This window comes from Herpailurus yagouaroundi, unplaced genomic scaffold (genome assembly GCF_014898765.1).
Source record: "Herpailurus yagouaroundi ecotype Mexico unplaced genomic scaffold, PumYag 100, whole genome shotgun sequence".
NCBI classification, from domain to species: Eukaryota; Metazoa; Chordata; class Mammalia; order Carnivora; family Felidae; genus Herpailurus; species Herpailurus yagouaroundi.
Window position 1 is genome coordinate 298545 of NW_024412391.1, and position 23707 is coordinate 322251.

Genomic DNA, 23707 nt, shown 5'->3' on the forward strand with positions numbered 1-23707 from the left:
CCTATTTGGTTGACTTAGGTGACCCCAGAAGTTTCTGGAACGTAGGAGGTCCTCAAATAAATGTGTGATGAGTGAATGAAGCATGGGCCCCACCATTCTGGTCAGGACGTGGTGGGCTGGGGGCAGGGGGAGGATCCCTGCTGAGCACAAGGAGCCTCATTCCGGCCCTGGGGACCACCCCCTGTTAAAACAGCTCAGAGAAGGTGGGCATGTGGAACTAAACCGGCTCTGGGAGACAGAGGCAGGCAGACAGCCAAGCGGAGAGGCCCACAGCCCCGGGGAACCGGCTTCCCCCGCTCCCATCCCCCACAGGCTCTTCCTCTGGAATATTTGGGGAAAGAGAATTTCTGGCCCAGCAGTCCCAGTGCTGGTCCCTGAAGCAGCTCTGGCCTGCCATAGGTCTCCGCTGACCTTGCTGCTGGTCACCTCCAGGTACTCTGGGGTACAGTGTTGACATCCTTGGCCTGGCCTCTCAAGGAAAGGCCTCCAGGGGAGACCACTCTCAGTCACTGCCCAGCTTCATACCCAGGGCCAAGCCCGGCCTTGGTGCCTAAAGAATTGGCAACACAGACCGGTGAGTGTGCGTGTGTAATCCGCTGTGGGAGTGTTTGAAGATATCACAACGGTTTCACCGCATGGAAAAGGAAAGCTTCAAGTTCAGCATCTGATCTCGGGATCCCTAAAGGTCGTAGCCCCTTGTGGTAAGCCCCTTGCCTGTGCTGTGTGCCCGGTATTCGTGCTGAGGTAGGTTTCCTCCCAGTAGCCAGGGTGTCCCTTCTCCCAGTGCCTCCCCTCGCCCCACCCTCAGTCTCTAAAATCCCTCAACTTAGAAAAAAGTAATTTCTCCACCCAAGACACACCTTTATTATAGCATGTACAGAGTCTTGGCATCTCTTTGACTCAACCGCCCCCTACCCGACCAGGCTGAGACCCCCTTTGTAGACTCTGAGTCAGCAGTCGCTAAGATTTGCCAGCCTCCAGTCTGCTCAGTGACCAGTTTGCCGAAGCTCAATCTGCTGAGTGGCCAGCTCTCCCAGTGCTTGAGGAACCTCCTTCCTATCTCTTTTAGTTGTACCTCTGACCTTGTTCCTACATCCAGCCCTGCCTCTGTATCTGCATTGCAAAGTGATTGTGGAGAACTCTCCTGAATTCCATTGGAAGTGTGTGTTGGCAGTTCGGCACAGAGACAGAGGCAGGAGTGTAGCTGGAACACATTTTTTAAAGATTCTCAATCATTCAGTTTGGTTTTCAGCAAATTGATATTCAGTGGCCTAGTTTCATCATATTTGGCCTTTGGCTACCTGGCCATTGTGTGAATTGGCTTTTGGTGAACTAGCCAGCTGTAGTTCTCCCAAACAAATTGGCCAGCTTCCTCCTAAAGATAAATGCTACTGTCCACTCCTCCACGTGAAAATGGCTGCAATTTAAAAATATTTTCTGGTTTTCATTATTTTCTTTTTCTATCCACGAGGTTATTGAATAGTACTTTTTAGTTTCCAAATGTATGGGTCCTTTTCAAAGTTTTCTTTTCCTTATTGAGTTTTACCTTGTACTAAGAGAATATAGTATGTGATGTTCTTTTTGTTTAGGATTTTCTGAGACTTGCTTTGTAGTCAAGGATGCAATAAATGTTTGAAACTGTTCTGTGTTTGTTTTGAAAGAGCGTGTATGTTCTAATGTTGGTTGTAGGATCTAGTTTGATCTGTTAAATCAAGCTTACTGATTGTGTTATTTGTGTCCTCTCCGTCTTACCATTTTTTGCTTCTCGATGTATCAGTTACTAAGAATGATGTATTAAAATCTATTTATGTTGTGCATTTGTCAGTTTCTCCCTGTATTTCTGATACTTTTTGCTTTATATATTTTGATACTGTGTATATAGTATAGAATTGTGTTTTCCTGGGACAGTCCATTTTATTATTATGAGGTAATACTCTTTGCCGTAATAGTACTTTTAATCTATAATTCATTTCATTTGATAATGATATAGCAAAACTAACTTTATTCTGGATAGTATTTGTTTGATATATATTTTCCCATCCTTTTACTTTCAAGCTTTCTGTATATTTATGTTTCAGGTGGTGTCTTATAAGAGCATGTAGCTAGAGTTTGTTGTTGAATCCATAATGACAACCTCTATCTTAACTGGCAGGTAGTCCATTTGCATTTATTGTGATTAGTAATATATTTTGATTCATTTCTACCATCTTATTTTCTGCTATTTATTCTGATTTTTTTCTATGCCTTTCTTTCCATTCTTCTATTGGATTGATCACTTTTTCTTTATTCACCTTTGACGAATTCACCTTGATTCACCTCTTTCTATTAATTTGAAATTTATCTAATTTAGTCTTCTTTTTCTTTTTTTTTTAATTTTTTTTTATTTAAAAAAAATTTTTTTTTTCAACGTTTATTTATTTTTGGAACAGAGAGAGACAGAGCATGAACGGGGGAGGGGCAGAGAGAGAGGGAGACACAGAATCGGAAACAGGCTCCAGGCTCTGAGCCATCAGCCCAGAGCCCGACGCGGGGCTCGAACTCACGGACCGCGAGATCGTGACCTGGCTGAAGTCGGACGCTTAACCGACTGCGCCACCCAGGCGCCCCTAGTCTTCTTTTTCTATACTTTTAGGGGTTACTCTAAATTTTTACACACACACCACCTGATCTGATACAGTCTCACATCAATTAGCATTTCCACCCTCCTTTCACACAATGGAAGGACCTTAATATATTAATTCAATCCCATCATTGCCCTGGTCTTCTGTATAATTGTTCTCTTTAGTTCAGTCTTATTTTTAAGCACCCCCCAATTCATTTTTCGTCTTGTTTAATCTGTGCTATTTAGATTTACCAGTGTGCTCACTGGTATCTTTGTTCACTATTTTTTATTTTGCCTTTTTCCTTCCTTCTGGGTTCAGTGTTCTTCTTTCTGAATTACAAGTTTTAAAGTTCTTTCAGCAAGGAAATCTTAGAACTAAAAGCCTTCAGTTATATTTCTTCCACGCCTGAATGATAGCTGAGCTGAGTAGAGAATTATAACTTATAGTCTTTGACGTGTAAGATTTCATTCCATTGTTTTCAACCATCATTGTTTCCGTTGAAAAGTCTGCTGTCATTCTAATTATTATTCCTTTGTACATGATTTGTCTTTTCTCTTTGGCCACTTTTAAGATCATCCCTTTGTCTATGGTATTATGAAGTTTCACTGCAATGTGCCTGGGTGTGAATTTATCTTTTTCAGAACTCATTCCTAAATCTGAGGTCTTTGTACAAGTCTGGAAATTTCTCAGCTATCGTATTATTTAATATTGCTCTTCCTCCTTATAATTTATACTTGCAGAATTCATATTTGACATTTGTCTTTATTCTGCACCTCTCTTAACCACTCTTTTTTGTTTTGCATTTTTTTAGAACTTTGTGCTTCACTCTTGGTAGTTTTTTAAGATTTATATTCTATTTCACTCACAAATCTCTCTTCTATCTAATCCACTATTATACTATTAATTTCAGTTATTGTATTTTTCATTTTATTTATTTATTTTAATTTTTTTAATGTTTATTTATTTTTGAGAGAGAACACAAGCAGGGGAGGGGCAGAGAGAGAGAGAGAGGAGACATAGAATCTGAAGCAGGCTCTGGGCTTTGAGCTGTCAGCACAGAGCTCAATGTGGGGCTTGAACCCACAAACCATGAGATCTTGACCTGAGCTGAAGTCGGATGCTTAACAAACTGAGCCACCCAGGCGCCCCTGTATTTTTCATTTTATATGAGTCTGCTTCATCTTTTTAAAAGTCACATATTCCTATATATTCAATTTCCTATGTCTTTAATAATTTTAACCATACTGAGGCATCTGGGTTGGGTGTCCGACTTCGGCTCAGGTCATGATCTCACTGTTCATGGGTTTGAGCCCTGTGTCGGGCTCTGGGCTGACAGCTCAGAGCCTGGAGCCTGCTTCAGATTCTGTGTCTCTGTCTCTCTCTGACTCTTCCCTGCTCGCTTGCTCTCTCTCAAAAATAAATAAACATTTAAAAAAATAATAATAATTTTAACCATACTTACTTCATAGTATCTATATGATAATTCTCTTATCTGACATCCTTTATTTTGTCTGATGGCTTTCACTCATGGTTGGCTGATCCTCATATGTTTTATTATTTTGAGTTGTGAACCCGTTTGAAGCCAGGTTTCATCCGTGGGAATTCTGTGGGGCCTGGTTTGCTTATGTGCCCTTCAGAGTTTGTGTTTGCTTCTTCTGGGTACCCCACAATCAGTGTTAGCCTGGGCACATTTTTTCTGTTAACTTTTAGCTTGGGGAATTTCTCAACCCTGCAGGCAGTGTAAATTCAAAGTTCTAACAAGAATAGCTTTGTAGTTATGAATTTTCAGGGGAATTACCCCCTCTCCCCTGAAAAGACAAGGACCTCTTGTCTACTTGTGCTGGCGTTTTACTAGCCCGCCCTTTTACTAATGGTGCGACTCTGAGAGTCTGACTTTACATGGGGGAGGGGATTCCAAGTCTAGACCTAACCTTCTGGATCCACATGGCTGTTAAAACTCAACACCTAGGCCGTCTCACCACAGCCATGGGCATTCTTGGGGTCAGAACTTTAGTTCATCCCCCCACCCACCCCCAAGACACCCTTTATTGTCATGACAGCTCAGTTATACTTACGAAAGGATATTTGCTATATTTTATCTTGCATTTCTGGGTGCTTTGAGTTAGGAGGAATTTTAGATGATCTAATCTAGCATATTTCTGGTATCAGAAATCGTTTTATGTTAAAACAGCACTCTCTTCAAAAAAATACAAAATAAAATAAAATAACCCTCTCCTCTGTTTAGCTTATTCTTGTTATTCACTTGACCGTTTCTTCATGTGGCTGTTCTACTCACCACAGATGGTTCTTGCTCAGCTCTGTCTTCCCTGTGTCCGGCCTCGAGTAGGAATCAAATATGTCTTGAGCGAATGGATGATTCCATGGACGATCAGATGGATATCAGCCACTGCTCTGATGTCAGTCAGCATCGTGAGGATAGAGTAGAGGTCAAAGAGTCCATCGCTGCCTCTTTGGGGAAGACAGATTAAGGACAGTGGTGTGCTAGAGCCGATCTTGCTCCAGAGAGCCACTTGTTAGCACACCTTCCCAATTCCATGTTCAGTGATCTTACGTTTGTAGCTTGAAATTGGCAATGGTGAGATTATTTATACCGTGAAACTGGAAAACACTAAAAATCAGCCATGCTCTTCCCCCAAGAGCTGGTTGTTAAATATTTACCAGCATACCATAGACTGGAACAATGAAAACATGTAGACAAAATAATCCTAAGCCTGTACGGAAAAAGACCCATGGTAAGTGAAACATGAAGTCAGAGTTGGAGGAATCTATCACTCTGGGGCTTGTGGTGCTTGGTGACAAAGCTTTAAGTTATCCCTGACTTTTTTTTTCTCCAGATTTGGAAAGTCTTAGTATCCTGAGGCTCCCTATTAGGGAAAGGAGCTGAATCTTTAATAGCTTCAATGAACAAAAGTGAGGGCCGGCAGGGGGCACCTGGATTTGAACCAGGGACCTCTTGATCTGCAGTCAAATGCTCTACCCCTGAGCTATACCCCCTGATGTAGGCTGTGGCCTAAGTAATACCTTTTACCTGTGTAGCCACACCCAGCATCCCTATAAATTTTCACTACAAACATTCATTGGCTGGGCCTTCTGGAAGCTGCCAAGCCTTCCTCATTACAATTTTATCTCTCTGATGCAAAACAAGCAACAGTTTCCCCTCCCTATAGCTACCTCCCTGCTTTTTCTGGAAAAGCACGGACACCGACATTTATAGCTGGAAGGGGCCCCAGAGTCGCTAGTCTCTATGCCATTCACAGTGGGCATCTGATTACAGAGATTCAAGATTACTAGTCTTTCTACCACAGAAAGCCCTTTATTAATAGGATCAGAACCTGGATCCACTCTTCCTGACTTTGGGTTTAGAACCCCGGGTTCCATAGGCTATAGCATGCCCTTGGATTTTGTTCTAAGGAGGGTGGTAAGCTACTGAGCAGAGCAGGAAATGTGGTCCCACTCATGTTTGAAACAATCATCTGGGTGGAAATAGGAGGAGGGGAAGAACAGAAGGGGGAGACCTGTGAGGAGAGTATCAGGACGGGCTAGGTGGGAGCTGGACCCTGGGCCTTGACCGCAGGTCCCGGTGGGGGGGCCAAGAGAACCGCTCAGATGCAGACACATCTGACAGCGGAGCCCACAGGTCTGACTGCCGGCTTTGGAGGCAAAAGAAAGAGGCGACCCAACAGTGGCTGGCAGGTGTTTGGCCCTGGTTGCTGGGGGAACTCCTTGCACTTAGGTGGGAACCACAGATGGAGCAGGGAGCTGGTTAGGAGTGAGAACTCATCATTCGCTTCCCTCTGTGTTTGGTGTGAGAAGCCTGTTAGTTCTCTGCATGAGGGTATCAGGTGTGAGATGCTGGCTCTGGGAGGAGGCTGCAGGTACCACTGGAGGGTCACCCACGGACTTTTCATGTCCCTGTTTCTCCCCGGGGCTTATCTCCTTTCTCTGTCCGCTGTGGATGGTGGGGTTCTGCTCTAATACACACGCTCAGGTCTTGCCCAACTGACAAGCCCTTCCTTTGCCCTCGTGCTTAAATATTAGTTTACCTGGGTTCAGAATTCTAGGTTGGAGGTTGTTTTTCTTCATCTGTAAAAAATATTTATTTTATAATAGCATAAAATATCAATAAAGGCAACTTTATTCAAGTACTCATCTCACCAAGGAGAAAAAAAAGTTTTAATTTCAAAATGCCATGGTTCAAGTGTCTACACAGCTAAAAGGTTATGCATATCATTGCTTACTACTTTGGATTATAATTCTCAACTACAACTTTTTTTTTTTTTTTTTTAATAGCACACACAGTAAAGGAAGGAACTCCATGATTTAGAAAATATACATTTCAAACAATCCTTGATAATTATGACCATCCCGGGCTTAATCTGAAAATATTTATGTTTTTTAAATCCATAGACATTTAACAATGCAAACAGTACATTTAGGGCTGTGGTGATTGGAGATATAGTTTGAGTTTTTTACTTTGGGGAGAGATGGGGGGGAGGTCTACTAAAATACAGATCTGCCCGTTAGATCTATTTAATTTTACTTTCTTTTACTTACGTATACATTTTCACTTGAATATACAGCTTTTTAAAATAAGAATGTTTTCCTGATTATAATAAGGCAATAAAGGCGGTATTAGAACCAAGGGACAAGATGGTTGAGTGATAACTGCTTTCGCACCGTAGAGGAAAATCAAACAAGAACCGAGCTCTGTGGGAAATGAAGGGGAACCTTCATCACTCAGGGCATCACTCTGAACGATGAGGTTCTGCAGGCCCCCTGAGTGAAAGACAGTCGCAGTGTCCTGGAAGGTACCTGGGTATTGCAACAGGTTAAAAGGCGTCAGTTAGAAACCAACATCGTGTGTGGGGGTATAGCTCAGGGGTAGAGCATTTGACTGCAGATCAAGAGGTCCCCGGTTCAAATCCGGGTGCCCCCTGGAGGTTTTCTTTCCGCCTCATCCTGGGTCCCGGCAGTGGTTTCACCCTACCTATTAATTAGGCGACCTTTTTCATTGGGCTGATTTCCTGTGGACGGCTCAGCAGACCGGAAGTGGAAGCGGGAGGAAAGGCCGGAAAGGCCATCTCCTGCTTCGGGAAGTGGTTTGCTGCGGGAAAATTGCATTGCCCGCCCAGAAACAGACCTTTTTGCCACAACCCTCGGGCCCACGTGTATGTCTGGTGATCTCAGGCACTGTTGCTCCTTCCGAGTGAGTAAGCAGGCAGGAGGCCGGGGGCGCACACAGAAGCCGCAGCCGCGAGACATCACAGGCCTCGGAGCCGGGACTCTGATGCGGGATGCCTGGGCAGGGCCCATCGGGAAAACCTGGCACCCTTCTGCCCTTCCCCCTATCTCCTCCAACCCCACCCGCTCTAGATGATCTGACGGACGCGTGTGGGGCAAGACTACGCTGGATGATTTTTAAAGGGCCTTTCACCTAAATGTGTATGATTCTCAAAGCCGGTGCCCTGGGCAGGGGCCTGAGAAGCTGCCAGGTGCAGAGGGAGGCCTGGCAGGAAAGGGGCCCCTCCGCCATGCAGCAGACCCCCCCCCCCCAGGCTTGAGGCGAGCCCACGGAAGACGTGGGGCGACTTGCTATGCTAAGAGCTCTGGATACCGATTGCGGGGCAGGGGCAAGGCGCCCTGGCTCCTCGGTGGGTCCTTTGAACACAGATCACGTGGTCTCTGATTTGCAATCCAGGGAGTCCCCACCAGCTGTCATTAAAAATATGTATGTTGCAGACCTTATTTCTTAGAGCAGTTTCCGGTTTACAGAAAAACTGGGCAGAAAGTACAGAGAGTTCTCCTATACCCCCTCACCTTACCCCCCCGCCCCCCCGCCCCAGTTTCCGCGTCATTCACGCCTTGCCCTAGTGTGGTACATTTGTTAAAATTGGTGAATGCATATTGATACGTTATTAATACCCTGTAATTTACAGTAAGACTCCTACAGTTTTATGGGTTTTGACCAACGCAGAATGCCATGTATCCACAATCACTAGCATCATGAAAGATAGTTCCACTGTTCTAAAAAATCCCCCCTGCTATACCTATTCATCCCTCCCCTCCCAGCAATCCCTGGCAACCACCTATGTTTTTACTGTCCATAGTTTTGCCTCTCCCAGAGTGTCATGCAGTTGGAAGCATACTGTATATAGCCTTTTCAGGTCAGCGTCTTTCACTTAGCTATAGTCACTTAAGGTCCTTCCATGTCTTTTTGTGGCTTGACAGCTCATTTCTTTTTTAATCACTGAATAATATTCCATGGTAAGGGCTTGCTGTCGTTTCTATTTAGACTTGGTGTTGGCATTCCCAATAACTGCATCTTCCAGCAAGAAGAGGAGAGAGAAATTAAGAGTACACATACCTTGATGAGCACCAAGTATTGTATAGAGTTGTTGAATCACTACACAGGACACCCGAAACTAACATGACACTGTATGTTAACTACACTAGAATTTAAAAAAAAAAAGGGGGGGGGGGGAAGAGAGGAGCAGCACGTCAGGCCTTGCTAGAAAGCTTCCCCCAGTCTCTGGTAGCACTACACAATTTTCTCCATTCCTCATCCTGCCACTGATTCAGTCTCGCTGATGATACTCGTGGTACGTATCTGTAACTATCTTACACCCTCAACGTTTGAAATTCCTTTCCATTTGGGGGGGATCCAGAGCTGTGCATGGCTGGTGGAAACCAGGAGGTAACTATACTACAAAAGGCAAAAGTACCAGACTTTGCCCTCCCACAAACCCCAGCAGGGCTTAGCCGATCCCATGCACGTGATGGAGACTTGGAACATGGAATGAGGTACACACAAGCAGGAAGAGTCTGGAATTTACTCCAGGGGGGCCACTGCTCTGGCATTGGCAGTGGGGCTGATGGCTGCAGCTGGTGCACAGTGGGGGCATTATCAGGCCCCTAACCAGGATGCTGTTTGGAGGTAAATGATCCTGACGCGGGGGGGGGGGCCCCCCCCGCCCCGGCTGTCCTTTAATTCTGCCCATTTTCTGAGCGTAGATCTCTAGGTTTCCTTTAGTGGTCTGAGATTTTTGTCATTGTGCCAGTCATTTCCTTGTTTGTTTCATTGAGCCATTATCAGTTTCTTTTTTTGAGACAGAATGCTGGCAGTGCGAAAACTGATACCAGAGTTCGGTGCAGGAGGTGAAGGGGACATGACATCGGTCATCTGGTCTTGTTGGGGCTAAAAGCAGTGAACATCTGGCTAGTTATTCACAAATTGGGACCCGGCAGTCATTGACACACACTGACAAAGCAGGCAAGTTGAATATTGCCAGTGTCACGTGGAAGGAAGTGCATGATGAGAGCCAGGCCTTGATGTGCTAAGAACACCAGGGGACACCATACAGTAAAGTGGCTAATTCTAGGGGCGCCTGGGGGGGGGCTCAGTCAGTTGAGCATCCGACTTCGGCTCAGGTCATGATCTCGCGGTCCGTGAGTTCGAGCCCCGCGTCGGGCTCTGTGCTGACAGCTCGGAGCCTGGAGCCTGCTGCGGATTCTGGGTCTCCCTCTCTCTCTGCCCCTCCCCCACTCATGCTGTGTGTCTCGCGCTCTCTCTCTCTGTCAAAAATAAATAAAACAGTAAGAAAATATATATTAAAGTGGCTAATTCTATTGGCATTGGGACTCAGAGAAATAAAACGCAGGTCAAATGTGTAAACCCCTCTACCCAGCGCCAAGCACAGAGAGTCTGATCTCTTACCCCTAAATAACTGAAAAAGCCTCCAGCCAAAAGTAGGATTTGATCCTGTGGGTTACTGACTTATAATGTCAGTTAAATTAACAGCATCTTTGTCACATGCGTGAAAGGACACGAACTGGAAAAGAGTGGGATCTTCACATCCATCCTGGGCTTATTCAATGGCCTCGGAAACAAAGGCCAGAACTTCGGGCAGGGAGGCTAGGAACCAGCTCTGCCTAGTGGATTTCGCCTCACCGGGGAACGTGGCCACCCCAGGGAAGGGTGCCCAGCTTTCCAATCACCTCCCTTAATAAAAAGATGGTGTTTTATAGGGCGGTCAAACAGCCAGCAACATGATAGCAGGTTGATTATGTTAGAAACATCCTGGATGGGGCGTTGCTTTGTTCTCACTGGAATACTTATTTCGAATTTACATTCTATTTTTGAAATGAAACATGTTAACCGCGTAACGCAGTAATGATCCAAATAAGCTGCACAGGAATGAGACAAGAATCTCCCCTCTTTTACCGCATTTTCCATTGCATAGCTCGGTATCCTCTGTGGTCTCTGAAAAGTGAATCTCACTGGTCTCTGATGCCATGTAATAGAACATAGGTTACTGTGCTGGTGCCTTTTAGGAAGGACTGGTGTGTCTCCTCCCTATGTGAGTGAGGGTCGGCCGTGGGGAGGGAGTGGGGGTGGGGGCGTGGGTACATGCATGGCCTGGGCTCTGCTGCCCGTGGGGCAGAAGAAAGAGCCATCTCTGACCATAAACCAGGGATCCTTGCGCCAGGGCTGTGGGTCTCCAAATAGCAGCCTTTATGCCTCTCGCTAGCTTCCTCTGTTGTGCTGCCGGAAGGATTCAGGGGCTCCTGCCTCTCTAGTGCCCAACCAAGCCGCTGGGAGACTGCCTCAGGAGGGCATTGGGCTGGGGAGACCGGGGAAGATGTGAAGGAAAACGGGCGAGAGAGCAAGCAAGGGTGAGGCTGGGGAGGATGGGGCAGAGCAGGGGTAGCTGAGGGAGGAGGGAAGAAAGGAAGGGTGGGGGGGGCTGGGGTCCACAGAAACCTGGTGCCTCCTGCAGTTCAAGTGTGGCTGTAGTGGAAAAGTGCTAGGAGACAAGCGAAGGGTCTCTGGGGAATCGGAAAGGCGGTGTTATGGCTGCATAGCCCTCTTTAGTGAGTTGCGGTGCACCTGCCGGTTTCACAGGCCGACCAGGAGTGAACAGAACTTACAGTGCCCTATGGAATGTTTGGTGCGGCGTCACAGGTGAAATAATGTAAAGAGGACCCCATCCCACGCAAGGGGGTATAGCTCAGGGGTAGAGCATTTGACTGCAGATCAAGAGGTCCCCGGTTCAAATCCGGGTGCCCCCTGCTGGAGCTTTGCTTTATTGCCTCTCGTAGAGGAGTGGCTTCCCAGCTACCACATTCTATACAATGTCATCAGTTGCCCTCCCCACCTCTTTTCCCCAGACCCTGGTGTTTTTTCAGGTGTCCTTTCTCCCTTGACATACTGACGTATGGTAGGTTCCTGGTACCAAACTTCTGAGGGGCAGAGGCCAGCCAGATGGCCGGCGCCGGCAGGTGCACACACGGAGTTGGGAGGGCCCAAGGGTGATGGTCACCGGCCCAGCTGGGGCTATCGGGTCCACCGCGGGACTTCATTCCCCGGGTGCGTGCCTGGGTCCTCACACTCCCACACCACTGACCAACCCTGCAGCAGAGACCAAGGGGAAGGAAAAGCAAAAAAACGAAAAACGAAACAAAACAAAACAACACGTAGCAGGAGAGAGGGAGACAAGCCCCTTTTCTCCTGCAACATCCCTCCGGCGCCCTCTACTGACAGCTCTTAGCATTGTGCTCGCTTAAGGAGAAAGGCGTAGGGAAGCCAGTCCGTTATTGCACGGCAGGTATGGAAGCATGAATTTGGGCCCAGGAGTCAAAAAATTGATAACTGGCACATCGTGTGAGTGCCAACAGGATGTTAGCAGGTGTATGCAGGCGGGGGCTTGAGATCATCCTGCAAATTTGAGTGTGCCCTCTGGCAGTTCTGCCATTACTGTGAGATGTGTTTATCCTGTGAGCTGCTGCCCCTTCAGCCTGGGCCCCAGAAAGAACACTCGTGGTCCAACCTTAAGCGCAACTCACCTAGAAAGGCCAACGCCCTCTGGACCCACAGCTTGAAGCGGGCTTACCCAGCCAAGCCCAGCATCTATCAATTGATTCTCATTCAACAGTCTGACCCATGAGCATGAGAATAAATGCTTATTGTCGTGTGTCAATGCTTTGGGGCGTTTTTGCAACACTCTTATGAATACGACTGGAAAATACTAACATTGACATTCAGAAGGGGCCTCCTGCTATAACAAAAGCCTAAAGTACATGACATGTCTTCATGATGAAGCATGGGGAATTAGTGGGAAGTTAGTGGGGTAACTATTATTGAGGGCAGGGAAAACGGGCTCATGATAACCTGGAAGGCAGAAAATGTATTTGAACTTGTAGTGTTAGCGGTAGGATATTACGAAGAAAAATACTGAATGCATGAGCTGTTTTGTTACAGGCTGTTTTTGATAAGGTACTGCAAAAAAAAAGATTTGAGTTCAGAAGACAACTTACTGGTTTGCAGTCAGAATTTAGAGGCAATCTAGATAGCTCAGAATTGCGTAGTGAGAAAAATAAAACCATCCCGTCCAAAACAAAGGCGAGGCTGTTATTACATCACTTTAGCCAAAAGGCCAAATCCAGGGCCTTCCAGTAAGACATAGCCCCAAACCAAATCAAGCTTAATGTGCTCATAGCTTAGATGTACTTCATTAAGAGCACTGAAGAATTAAGCCGATACTAAGTATATCGTCTCAGCTGGACAAAAGTATTCCTAGAAAGACTAAGGATGTGCCCAAGTACTTATAATTGAGCTGGAGGGAGAACATACATCAAAGAGAATTGTGGTCATGGCTTTCGGCATGTGGAGTCAAATACATAGAAAACCCACACATTTCTTGAGAGAGCTGTATTGGCGAAAACATTACTAGCCTGGACAAAAAAGTTACCAAGACTGGAGAATAAAAGGGCCTGGGCTTCCAGCATTCCATAGGGGGAAGCAAACTGAGAAGAATGCCTAGCCACAACAAAGGACATGTTTTCCAATGATCTCTCCAGAAATTTCAGAGAAGGAGGAAGGAAAAAGGGAAGATGTCTTAGAGGGTGGGCCCATGAGTCATGCAGAACAGTGGGCAGGGAGCTCTCCCTAGGTAGCAGAACCAGAGCCGACTCAAGGAATATTCCCTACTGCTGGAATGCATATGTTGTGTGCCACTGGGTTTTGGGGTGGTTTGTTATACAATATTATTGTAAAAAGGCTGGCAAATACTGAATTTGGTATCTAGAAGGAGGCTCTGTCTGTAACAAAAGGCAAAAGGGGGGCGTGGCCACTTATGCCTAGCATTTCAATGTCTATGACCGTGTGTGTTTCCCGTTGTGATCAGTCATTGCACGTAAACATTTACTGCCGTAAGTCTGTTCCTGCACCATCGCTGGACTTTGGGTGTATGAGTGGTAGATAATTTGTTTCTTAAGCTTATAGGTCTCTGGATCGAGAGAAGCCTCATCTGGATCTAACGTATATCATAAGATCCTGGACTTCGTCTGACTGAATGAGGCTTTGGGGGCTTTGGGATGAGGCTGAGTACCTTATGCACGTGGGAGAGATTTAAGTAATTATGACCAAGAGGGCAGATGATGGTAGATTAAAATGTTGGCCCCAGTTCTGCACTTGTTCTATGTGTGCCCTTTGCCACAAGACTTTTCACATCTTCCCATTAGAAGTGGAACAGGTTTGGGGTGGCTCCGTCAGTTAAGCATCGACTCCTGATTTTGGCTCAGGTCATGGTCTCACAGTCGTGAGATCGAGCCCTCTATTAGTCTGAGCATGGGGCTTGCTTGAGATTCTCTCCCTCCCTGTCCCTCTCCCTCTACCCCTCCCCTGCTTGCACGTACATTCTCTCTCTAAAAGAAAAAAAAAAGATAGATTTCCCTGCCCTTGATTTAAGGGTAGGTCCTAAGACTTGCTTTCACTGATGGGATATTAGCACGTGTGATACTAACAGAGGCTTGAAATCTGCTTGTGTGCTTGGGCTTGACCTTTTTGCATTTCTGCCACTGCCATGAGAAAATTTTCCCTGCTAGCTGTGACTCTTCCAACCTGGACCCAGGAAGAAACAGACTTGGAGCAGACCTGTGCCCAACTCACATAAAGAAACGAAGCACAGGAAAAAAAAAAAGAAAAGAGAAAGAAAGAAACCAAGCACAGATGGACCTCCAGCTTGAAGCAGGGCCACCAGGTCAAGCTCAGACTAGAGCTACTGGTTGTCATCCATGTTGCTGACCCTATGAACATGAAAAGAAATGCTTATTGTTGCATGCATCTGAATTTGGGGATGGTTTGTTATGAAGCATCATTATGGACATAACAGGCCTGATTCCTACACTTCCTCTCCCTTCTCCCCACCCCCCAGGTACTGAGCAAGGGGTGAGGAGGAGATTGCAGTTTATGGGAGGAATTCAGATTGTGGCTTCAAAATGGAAAAGTGCTATTTGACCAGCCAGAAGCCCTGGGCGGTGGGCCCGGGGGGGGGGGAGAAGGGTGAACTCCTGGCCAGAGGGTGGTCTCCAGTCAGTTTCTAGTGGGCTTGCCAGTTTCATTGACTGACCAAGAGTGAATAGAATGTACAGTACACTGTGGAATGTTTGGGCGTGGTGTCACAGGTTAACTATGCTAATGAGGAGCAGGACCACAGTAAGGGGGTATAGCTCAGGGGCAGAGCATTTGACTGCAGATCAAGAGGTCCCCGGTTCAAATCCGGGTGCCCCCTGTAGGTGGCTTACCTTATTGACAAATAAGTGACCTAAGTTAGGGTCCTGCTTATTGGAAAGTCCTCTCCATTGCCACCTTCCTTTTCTCAGGTGACTTCTGGGGTGCGGCACATGTCATGGAGCTGTTATGAATGACGTATGTGTGACAGAAGGTCCTAAGTTCCTCTTCAAACTTTACCTTATGATCACAGGTTACCCAGCCTGCCTGCACGCACTTAGGGACCTTAGTTAAAAAGAAAAAAAACAGATGAGCCCTAGGAATTATGATTTAGTCGGACAGAGGAGGTACCTGGGAACTTTTGCTTTGGGGAGGCACACATCCCACCCCCCCCCCCCCCCCGGCTAACTTCAATTGCAACATCCAGTGGTTCTAAGTAAGTATTTTGGAACATATAACACTATGTAATGTTAAACAACGTTCCGGTGGTGAACATCAATGGGCTGTAGGCACGGAGAGCGGCCAGGTGTGCACAGGGGAGAGAATGCAGGAAAGGCAGGGAAGGTGTGGGCATGCTAGGGTGGTGACAGATCGTAGTGGCACCATACTGCTAGGTGTGGTGACTGCCCATAACTGATAACTCTGCTTTAATTTCTTGTTAATGTTTATTTATTTTTAAGGAGGGGGCAGTGTGAGCAGGGGAGAGGCAGAGAGAGAGAGGGAGACACACACACACACACACACACACACACAGAGCAAGCTGGGGAAGGGCAGAGAGAGAGGCAGACACAGAATCCAAAGCAGGCTCCGGGCTCTGAGCTGTCAGCACAGAGCCCGACGCAGGGCTCGAACTCACGAACCGTGAGGTCATGACCTGAGCCGAAGTCAGCTACTTGACCGACTGAGCCTCCCAGGTGCCCCTCGACTCTGCTTTAAAGTTCAGAATTGAAACGCACTTATTAGACGAGACTGGTTGTTTCTGAATGAAGCATTTGATTGACAATCTAGAGGTCCCTGGTTCCAATTCAGGTGTGTTGTTTTTCTTTTTCCCTCCCGACTTTAGAACCTTCTTTCCATCTTTTGAGGATGTCCAATTATGGGAGCCCTGGTGGAAGAAATGTCTCCTCTTGCAGCTGCAGAGGCCAAAAATAAAGGCGATTTTCTCCCTTTCTCCCAGCACTGCTGGCCAAACAGGTGCTCCTGACTCACACTACACTCGGAATGAGTGACACAAATCCCAGGGTTGGCAGTGCCCGAGGGCCTGGCTGGCTGAGTCCCCTTGGGTCGCCCCTGCCTCACGTGAACCTGCGCCTCCAGCCTTCCCTTCAGCGCTGCAGGCTCCCTGCCACACAGACAGTGGTCATCTCATCTTTCGCCACAGGCAGAACCAGTTTCTGTTTCTGGAACCAGAATGTGCCTAGGCCGATACAACATTTGGGGTCTTTTGCCGCTAGCAATTGGAATGCACCATGATGACATCCTTGGACTGACCCAGTGGATGAGGAACAGAAGCTTTGTAAGAAAAAAGACCTTCACGAAAGTGGGGTGGCTATAGAATTGCTTTTCTGTCCTATTGGCGTTGAAGGAGGTGGAATTGCAGTTGATTCGTCAGGGCTGAAAATCTAAGACCCCACGGGCTGTCAGTGGGAAGTTAGCTGATGAACTGATCACATGGATTCAATTGGCCAATGGGTTGGAGGAAGCTTATTCATCGGGCAGACATCTGATGGCTGTTTATGGCTGGCGTGCATTCCGATTGGTCAGTGTCTATGCTGTGAGCCGTGGTTAAGGGTTCTGAGTACCACTCCTTCTTGGAATAGAGATCCCGCTGAAGGACAGAACCTTTAGGGACCACGTGTTGGGATAGAACAGTAGAAAGGGCCAAGCCAAGGCTGACGGTCTCGGGAAGCTCAAAGTCGTACAGTGGAAAGCTCAGATGTGTGTGTTCTCTTCTCTGGACACAGATGGAGACGGCGGACTTCCCAATAACCCCAGCCCAACACTCAGCTCGTCTGCTCAATGACTGATGTGCTGAAAACCAAAGGCAAGATCGTCAAATTTCTATCCATTGGGTTCATAGTTTCACCTGCCTCTTGTATGAATCATTTCACAGGATGTCAGGGCCCCTCCTCAAATTCAAAAAGCAAGCGGTGGAGCACCGGGGTGGCTCAGTCGGTTAAGCATCCGACTTGGGCTCAGGTCATGATCTCGGGGATCTTGGGTCCGAGCCCTGCACGGAGTCTGCTTCAGATCCTCTGTCTCCCTCTCTCCCTGCCCCTCCCCCCCTCAAAAATAAATAAACATAAAAAAAGCAAGTTGCTACATCTTGCTTTCATTTTAGCCTTTATTGGAACTGTCCCTATTACCCAGGTAATGGTGCGAGGAATGACAAAATACTTAGACACAAAGGGTCTCCCTGAATAGTCAGGTAGAACATGGGGGATGGTTCCTAGTTGCCAAGTTCTGCCTACATGTACATATGGTTCTATATTGTGTTCGTATTTTATAATCCCCAAAGCTTTTCTCTACTATTTAACTCGTGTGCACATGTATGCATGTGTGCGCACGCGCGCGCGCGCACACACACACACACACACACACACACACACGCTGTGACATCTCCCATTTGAATGTATGTGATGGCCTTTCTGCTTTTTATCCAATAATGAGTAGAGCTTTGTAATAAGGGAAACAGCCTTGTTACTTAATTCAAAGGGATATTTAGCAGACGCCTCAGCAAAAGATAAAGAACAGGAAAACACTCAACTCCTAAGATTGCTGCTGTAATCTCTGAGGCTGATGTGGTCATGCCTTTCCCAAGCCTGATTTTCTGCTTCCTAGCAATTCTGTGATGTATTTCCAATAGTTCTTTTATATTTTTTTTAAGTTTATTTATTCATTTTGAGAGAAAGAGCATGTGAGCTGGGGAGGAGCAGAGAAAGAAGGAGAGAGAGAATCCCCAGCAGGCTCTGCATTGTCAGCACAGAGCCCGACGCAGGGCTGAGACCCACAATATCAACTGATACACCTGCCTTCACTGTCTTTTTCCTTTCTAGCAATTGGAATGCACCATGATGACATCCTTGGACTGACCCAGTGGATGAGGAACAGAAGCTTTGTAAGAAAAATCCATCTGGGTGTGCAGAAATGCAAAAACTCTTCCAAAAAATAAGACCATTGGAGCCACCAAGATGAGGTCAGAGATCTGAATCTGGATGGCCCTGTGCTATGAGACCACTAGCCTGGATACTGGGTTCTTGGCACAACATCATCGGGAAGGGAGCAGGTGGGATTGGGGCAGTTGGGACCTGTATCCACTGACCCATTTCGAATCTTTTTGGAATCAGTCTCTTTTCAGACAGAAGCATCTCCTGTTTAAGTGACACAGACCATTGGAATTGTTGCACTTTTTTTTTTAAGGTTTTATTTTATTTTGAGAGAGAGTGTGAGTGGGGGAGGGGCAGAGGAAGGGGGAGAGAGAGGATCCCAAGCAGACTCCGCACTGTCCGTGCAGTGTCGATGTGGGGCTTGAACTTAACTGCGAGATCATGACCTGAGCCAAAATCAGGAGTCGGATGATTAACAGGCCGAGACACCCAGGCGCCCCAAGTTGTTGCTTTTTATTAAAGCAAAACTAACTTGCGTGGAGAAAAGCAAATAGGTCATTTCAGAGATGTTTATAATTTGCGTATCGTTTTCTTACAAAGATGAAGCTATTCTATGATGTTTTTAACATCAAAAGGAATAGATGACTTTTTCACACCAATAAAAAAAAAGCTTTTAGGACACCTTTCTTAGTGGATAGAGTATTCTTCTGTATGGTGGCTGCTACCACTCTTGACTTAGCCAACACTCCTTTGTTGGTCCCCCACACGGTTTCTAACCTCCCCTCGTACAGACAGATCTGCAAAGCGTCCTGTTCAAGATGCATGTCTGCTTTTCATCTAGTTTGGCCCCCACATGCTATGCCACTTTGGATGATTGTCCCTTCTCTGCATCCTTGGGATCTCTGTGGCCTTTGGGCCTCGTAGTGGTAACTTCCAGGGGAGAGGTCCAAGGAGGCAGGGACCGCTGGTCCCAGTCTAGGAGATAGTAAAGGCCTGAGTTTGGTGCCCAAACAGCGAGTCCTTGTACCTGGTCCCAAGTCATCCGGCTGTGCTGGGCTGATGGTTTGGGGCCAGCATGGCACCATGACGTCTCCAGTGAGGCCATCTCCCTTTAAAGCCAAGGAGTAAGGAACGAAAAGAGTGGGGGGAGCAGAGAAAGCGATGTAGGACCGCTCAGAGGAGCCCATGCTGCAGGGGGTCAGAGTGGGACTGGGGGCAGCGGACTGGGGAAGTGAAACCTGAGTGCAAGGGAAGGAAAGAGGGAAGATTCCAGCTCTAAGCGATGATTAGTGCCCCACACGGGGACTGGGGAGGGGGCCGCAGCACTCCCGGCAGGGAAGATTTCTAGAAGTTTCTAGAGAAGGACAGAATGCGTCCAAAGTCAGACAGAGGTCTATCCGGACGAGGTCGGGCAGTCAGCTCCCACTAGTTCGCTGGGGATGAGAAGTGAGGGTGCGTGGTAGCTCCCTGGGCACAACCACACAGGTGACATGGTGCTCACCAGGAACCCCAGTTCAGGGGCAGAGCCTCTGACTTTGTGTCGGGGAGTCCCTGGTTCCAGTCAGTGCGTCACCTGTTGGCATTTCTTTCTGCTCTGACCTCCTGTTTGCCATCACGCGGTCCTGTGTCTGTGCTCCGGTGACCACAAATCTCTCATTCTTGCCTCACCACTTTCCACGCACTGCACGCTTATTTCTGCTGGCTGACCCACGGAACGATGCAACAGACAGAGAATAAGGGGGAAAAAGAAGATATGAAGGGGGTAGCTCAGTCTCCTGCCCAGTTTAGTGCAAAGAGGCCCCCTAATCATAAACGTGGATTCTAGTGGTAACTTGGCCATTAAACCAAGTGAGTTTGGTTGGGGCGTGATTTGAATTCCAAACTTTTTTTTTTTTTTTTTTTTTCCCCAGATCTATCCCGTGAGGGGCACAACAGCTCCCAAATCATCAGGAGCTTGTTAGAAGCTCATGTTGTCCCTCGTCCCCTTCCCAGAGAGTCTGGCTCAGGGGTTCTCAGGTGGGGCCCAAGCCCTGCCTCCCCTCCCCTCCTCTCTGTCTGTTGAGCAGCTAGTTCTGTATCCCGCTCTTGCGGATGAGTCTGAAGAATGTTCCAGCTGCAAACCTCAATGTGGTCAATGCCAGTGCCTACAGCCAGGGGCTGAGGGAAGGAGGAGGTTGTAAGTGGAGGTAAGGGGCAGGGGTGGGCGTAGTGGGTAGGGCATGTTTGCAGGGGTGTTAGGGTGGCAGAGAGCCACCAAGAATACATCTCGAGTCAGAGTCAGGGCATGGCTCTGAAGGATTAAAGAGTTTATTAGACACCTATAAGCAGGTGGGGGTATAGCTCAGGGGTAGAGCATTTGACTGCAGATCAAGAGGTCCCTGGTTCAAATCCAGGTGCCCCCTTATTATGCCTGCTTTTGCCCCCCTATAACAGCTGTTGTGTCCCCCACTTGGAAACCCCTCTGAGGAGAGAAGAGATGGATCCCGACCCTTCGGTTTCACCTCCTGTGTTTCTCCAACACTCAAGTGGGCTCCACCACCCAAGCCTCTCTGGTGGCTTCAGGTGGGTATTTGTGTTATTCTTTGACTGCCCAGCACCTGAATCCCCACCCGAAACAGTGAGTCTTGGGGGAAAGCACAGCTTTGCAACCTGCTCTACCAAACCAACGTGCCAAATACTGCCCGGGCCTAGGACCCGGCTCAGACCTTACCAGGTGAATTCCACTGCGGGATACAGAGCTCTGGCCGCCTTGGCAGGGCTGGCGGGTCCTTCAGCACCCACTGGGGATACAGTGGCTTCTGCCCCCGCATGGTGCTCTGCTATGCCCTTGGCTGTGAATTTGGCCACTGGGGTCCCTTTGAGCCTGGCTCTCCCACCCTCCCTCCGGGGCCTTGGGCTCCTCCCAGCCTGCCAGTGACCGTCTAGTCTATTTCCACCAGACAGAAGCAGGTTCTGGGTTCGCATCTATGTGCATGACTAGCTGAGAAATGGGTACAGGGAGTCATTTGCAAGCAAGAGATCCTTGGAGAAATGGGGGGCTGGGGGCGGATGTGGGACTGGGGAGCTAACTGCCAGGCCTAGTTGTGCTGAAGTCAGTAAAAGTCCAGTCGGCCCCTCCTGGTAGGAGTATAGCAGGCCAGGGTCCACAGAGGCGAAACAGCTAAATAAATTGTTGCCTGGGGCCAACCGAACCAAAGAGCCCGCTGAGAGCGAGAGACGTGGTGGCTGATTCTAACATACTGGGAACGCCCGGATCCGAGGTCCAGCTTCTTCGTTCGGGGCTCAGAAGGCCACACGGGGTCTCCAGTGGCCGCGCTGAGAAAATCTAAGGCACCACATGACCCAGTGGAACACCGGAGGCAGACTTGGATCCTGAGGTTGCCAAATTCCCTTGAAGCCAGAGCTTCCCTGGTCTCCTGCGTGAAAGTTGGGGCATTTGTTCAGGGGCGAACGGTGCTTCCAAAACCGTACGGGGGATTTCTGAGAGGATGGGAGGAACCAGCACCAGAAGCCAACTCCAGAAGCCACCAGTCCCCATGGATTTCGTCTTAAACCAGGACTGATAGGATTGCTTGCAGAGGGTCCAGTGCCCCGGCCCCCACCTGCCAAGTGCAGAAGCTGCCCGCTCGCTGCTGGTAACAGAGAACACCCAGGGTGTCTTTCGGGCCCATCAGAATCTTTGTGCGTCTGGTTTGGAATCCACACGGCCTGTGGCCCCAGGAGGGGACAGTGTGGGGTCCCCTGCAGGGGGGAGGTGGGTGTGGTCTGACTGTCCCGGGGCGGTAGCCCTGCCAGCAAAGTGAGAGTCCCCGTGCCCATTCAGAAGGCTTTTGGGCTTTGGTACCCCAAACAGGCATCCCTGCCCCCTCCAGGTGTGCTGAGCCCCAGATGTGAGGCCTTCTGAGGCAGATGGGGTTGCTCACAGGGAAGGTGACTTCAGCCTTCCTGGCCAAATGCCTCCCCTAGACTCACCCCAAGGATTTGGCCTTGGGATGAAGAAGAAGTGTCTGGAACAGGAGAGGCTGGGGGGGGGCCTGGGGGGCAAGAACAAATGAGCCCAGGAGGAGGTGCAGTGAGGAGGGAAGGTCGGGGGAACACCAAAGCGTACCAGCTAGAGACAGAAGTGGGGGCGGGTACTGGGCAGGGCAGAGGGGGCTTCTGGGCACTCAAATGAGGGGTCAGTGGGAAAGGGGAGGGAGCCGATGGCCAGGAGAGGGTGAGTCAGCCAGGACACGGGGCAGATGGGAATAAACAGCAACTACCAGGTATTGGGAGGTCCCAACCAGGAAGCAATTTGAAGTGAGCTCCTGGCTCAGGGGAAAAGATCCGACTGCGGGTCAAGAGATCCCTGGGTCAGATTTCCAGGCCACCATGAGCTTATCTCATTTAGTATCGGATGGGGGGGTGGACATGATCCGGGTCATTATGTGGCGTCATGTCTGGCACCGGGTTTGGGAAGTGGAAAGAGCCCAAGACCAGCCGTGTGAGATCTGGCCCCAACCCTATTATTAATCAGGTGTGTGTGCTTGGGAACGTCTCTTAATTATGGCCTCTTTTCAAGCCTGTAACACAGGGCACCGAACTAAATTGGTGGTTTCCAATTCTGACTTTCCACCGGGATCATCCCATGGGCTTGTTAAAAATAGAGTCCGTTGGCCCCACGCCCAACTATTCCGATCCAGGCAGTCTGATCTGGAGCCTGTGAGCTGTATTGCCGAGAAAGGACACACCCCGCTGCCCTTACCCCCTCACACACCAGGGGCTGTGATGGGCAGTCCCCCCGGGGACCCTTGGCCTTAGAGGAGCCCGGAGCCCTCCAGTGACACAGCCCTGCTTTGACCCAGATGTCCTTGGCCATGGGTGGCTGGTGTGGGCAGGGGATTGTGCAGAAGGAGGGCAGGAATGCCTTCCACCTGCAGTAGAGGTCCGACTAGACATGAGGGGTATGTCAGTGTCTAAAGGAGTTCTGGGATTCACGTTGGAGGCCAGAAGTCTCCCTGTCACAGTGAGGTGAGCTTTTAAGGACAGGTGCACCTTACCTGTTCTTGTCCTTACTGATTTGGGGAATGGGGTTCGAGCTTCCTTTCCCTCACTGGAGCTGGTGACTCTACACTGAGGAGAGAGGAGAGAGAGAAAAGAGGCAGGGAAGGCCAGTCCTCTGTCATCTTCTATACTAACTCCTTGGAGTCAGTCCTCCAGAGCCAACCGAAATCCTGCTCTTCTTCAGGGGGTGGGTCTGAGTCTGGAGCGGGCCCCAGGGGGAGCTCCAAGACCTGGGGGCTAGAGCCTCACACCCTGCAGAGGGTTTGATCTGCTTCATCTTTCTTTGCCGGGTGTTCTGGCCAAGGAGGACCAGGCGATACAGGACCCACTTGTGATTAAAAGCTAGTTAAGGAAGGGGGCACCCGGATTTGAACCGGGGACCTCTTGATCTGCAGTCAAATGCTCTACCCCTGAGCTATACCCCC

General features: G+C 48.4%; 1 long non-coding RNA gene and 6 other non-coding genes across 7 annotated transcripts; 4 read left to right on the plus strand and 3 right to left on the minus strand.

Moving 5' to 3' along the window:
* Positions 1 to 5546: 5546 nt before the first annotated feature.
* TRNAC-GCA (transfer RNA cysteine (anticodon GCA)) lies at positions 5547 to 5618 on the minus strand. Its single transcript has one exon. It is a non-coding gene; the product is annotated as a tRNA-Cys (tRNA).
* A 1251-nt stretch (positions 5619 to 6869) lies between these two features.
* Positions 6870 to 8857, minus strand: LOC121028139 (uncharacterized). The gene is made up of 2 exons (XR_005789093.1): positions 8239 to 8857; positions 6870 to 7436 (listed from the first exon to the last, which is right to left on the minus strand). It is a non-coding gene; the product is annotated as an uncharacterized LOC121028139 (long non-coding RNA).
* TRNAC-GCA (transfer RNA cysteine (anticodon GCA)) lies at positions 7489 to 7560 on the plus strand. The gene has a single exon. It is a non-coding gene; the product is annotated as a tRNA-Cys (tRNA).
* Positions 8858 to 11621: 2764 nt separating the features above from the next.
* Positions 11622 to 11693, plus strand: TRNAC-GCA (transfer RNA cysteine (anticodon GCA)). The gene has a single exon. It is a non-coding gene; the product is annotated as a tRNA-Cys (tRNA).
* A 3428-nt stretch (positions 11694 to 15121) lies between these two features.
* On the plus strand, positions 15122 to 15193 carry TRNAC-GCA (transfer RNA cysteine (anticodon GCA)). Its single transcript has one exon. It is a non-coding gene; the product is annotated as a tRNA-Cys (tRNA).
* A 5376-nt stretch (positions 15194 to 20569) lies between these two features.
* On the plus strand, positions 20570 to 20641 carry TRNAC-GCA (transfer RNA cysteine (anticodon GCA)). Its single transcript has one exon. It is a non-coding gene; the product is annotated as a tRNA-Cys (tRNA).
* Positions 20642 to 23635: 2994 nt separating this feature from the next.
* On the minus strand, positions 23636 to 23707 carry TRNAC-GCA (transfer RNA cysteine (anticodon GCA)). The gene has a single exon. It is a non-coding gene; the product is annotated as a tRNA-Cys (tRNA).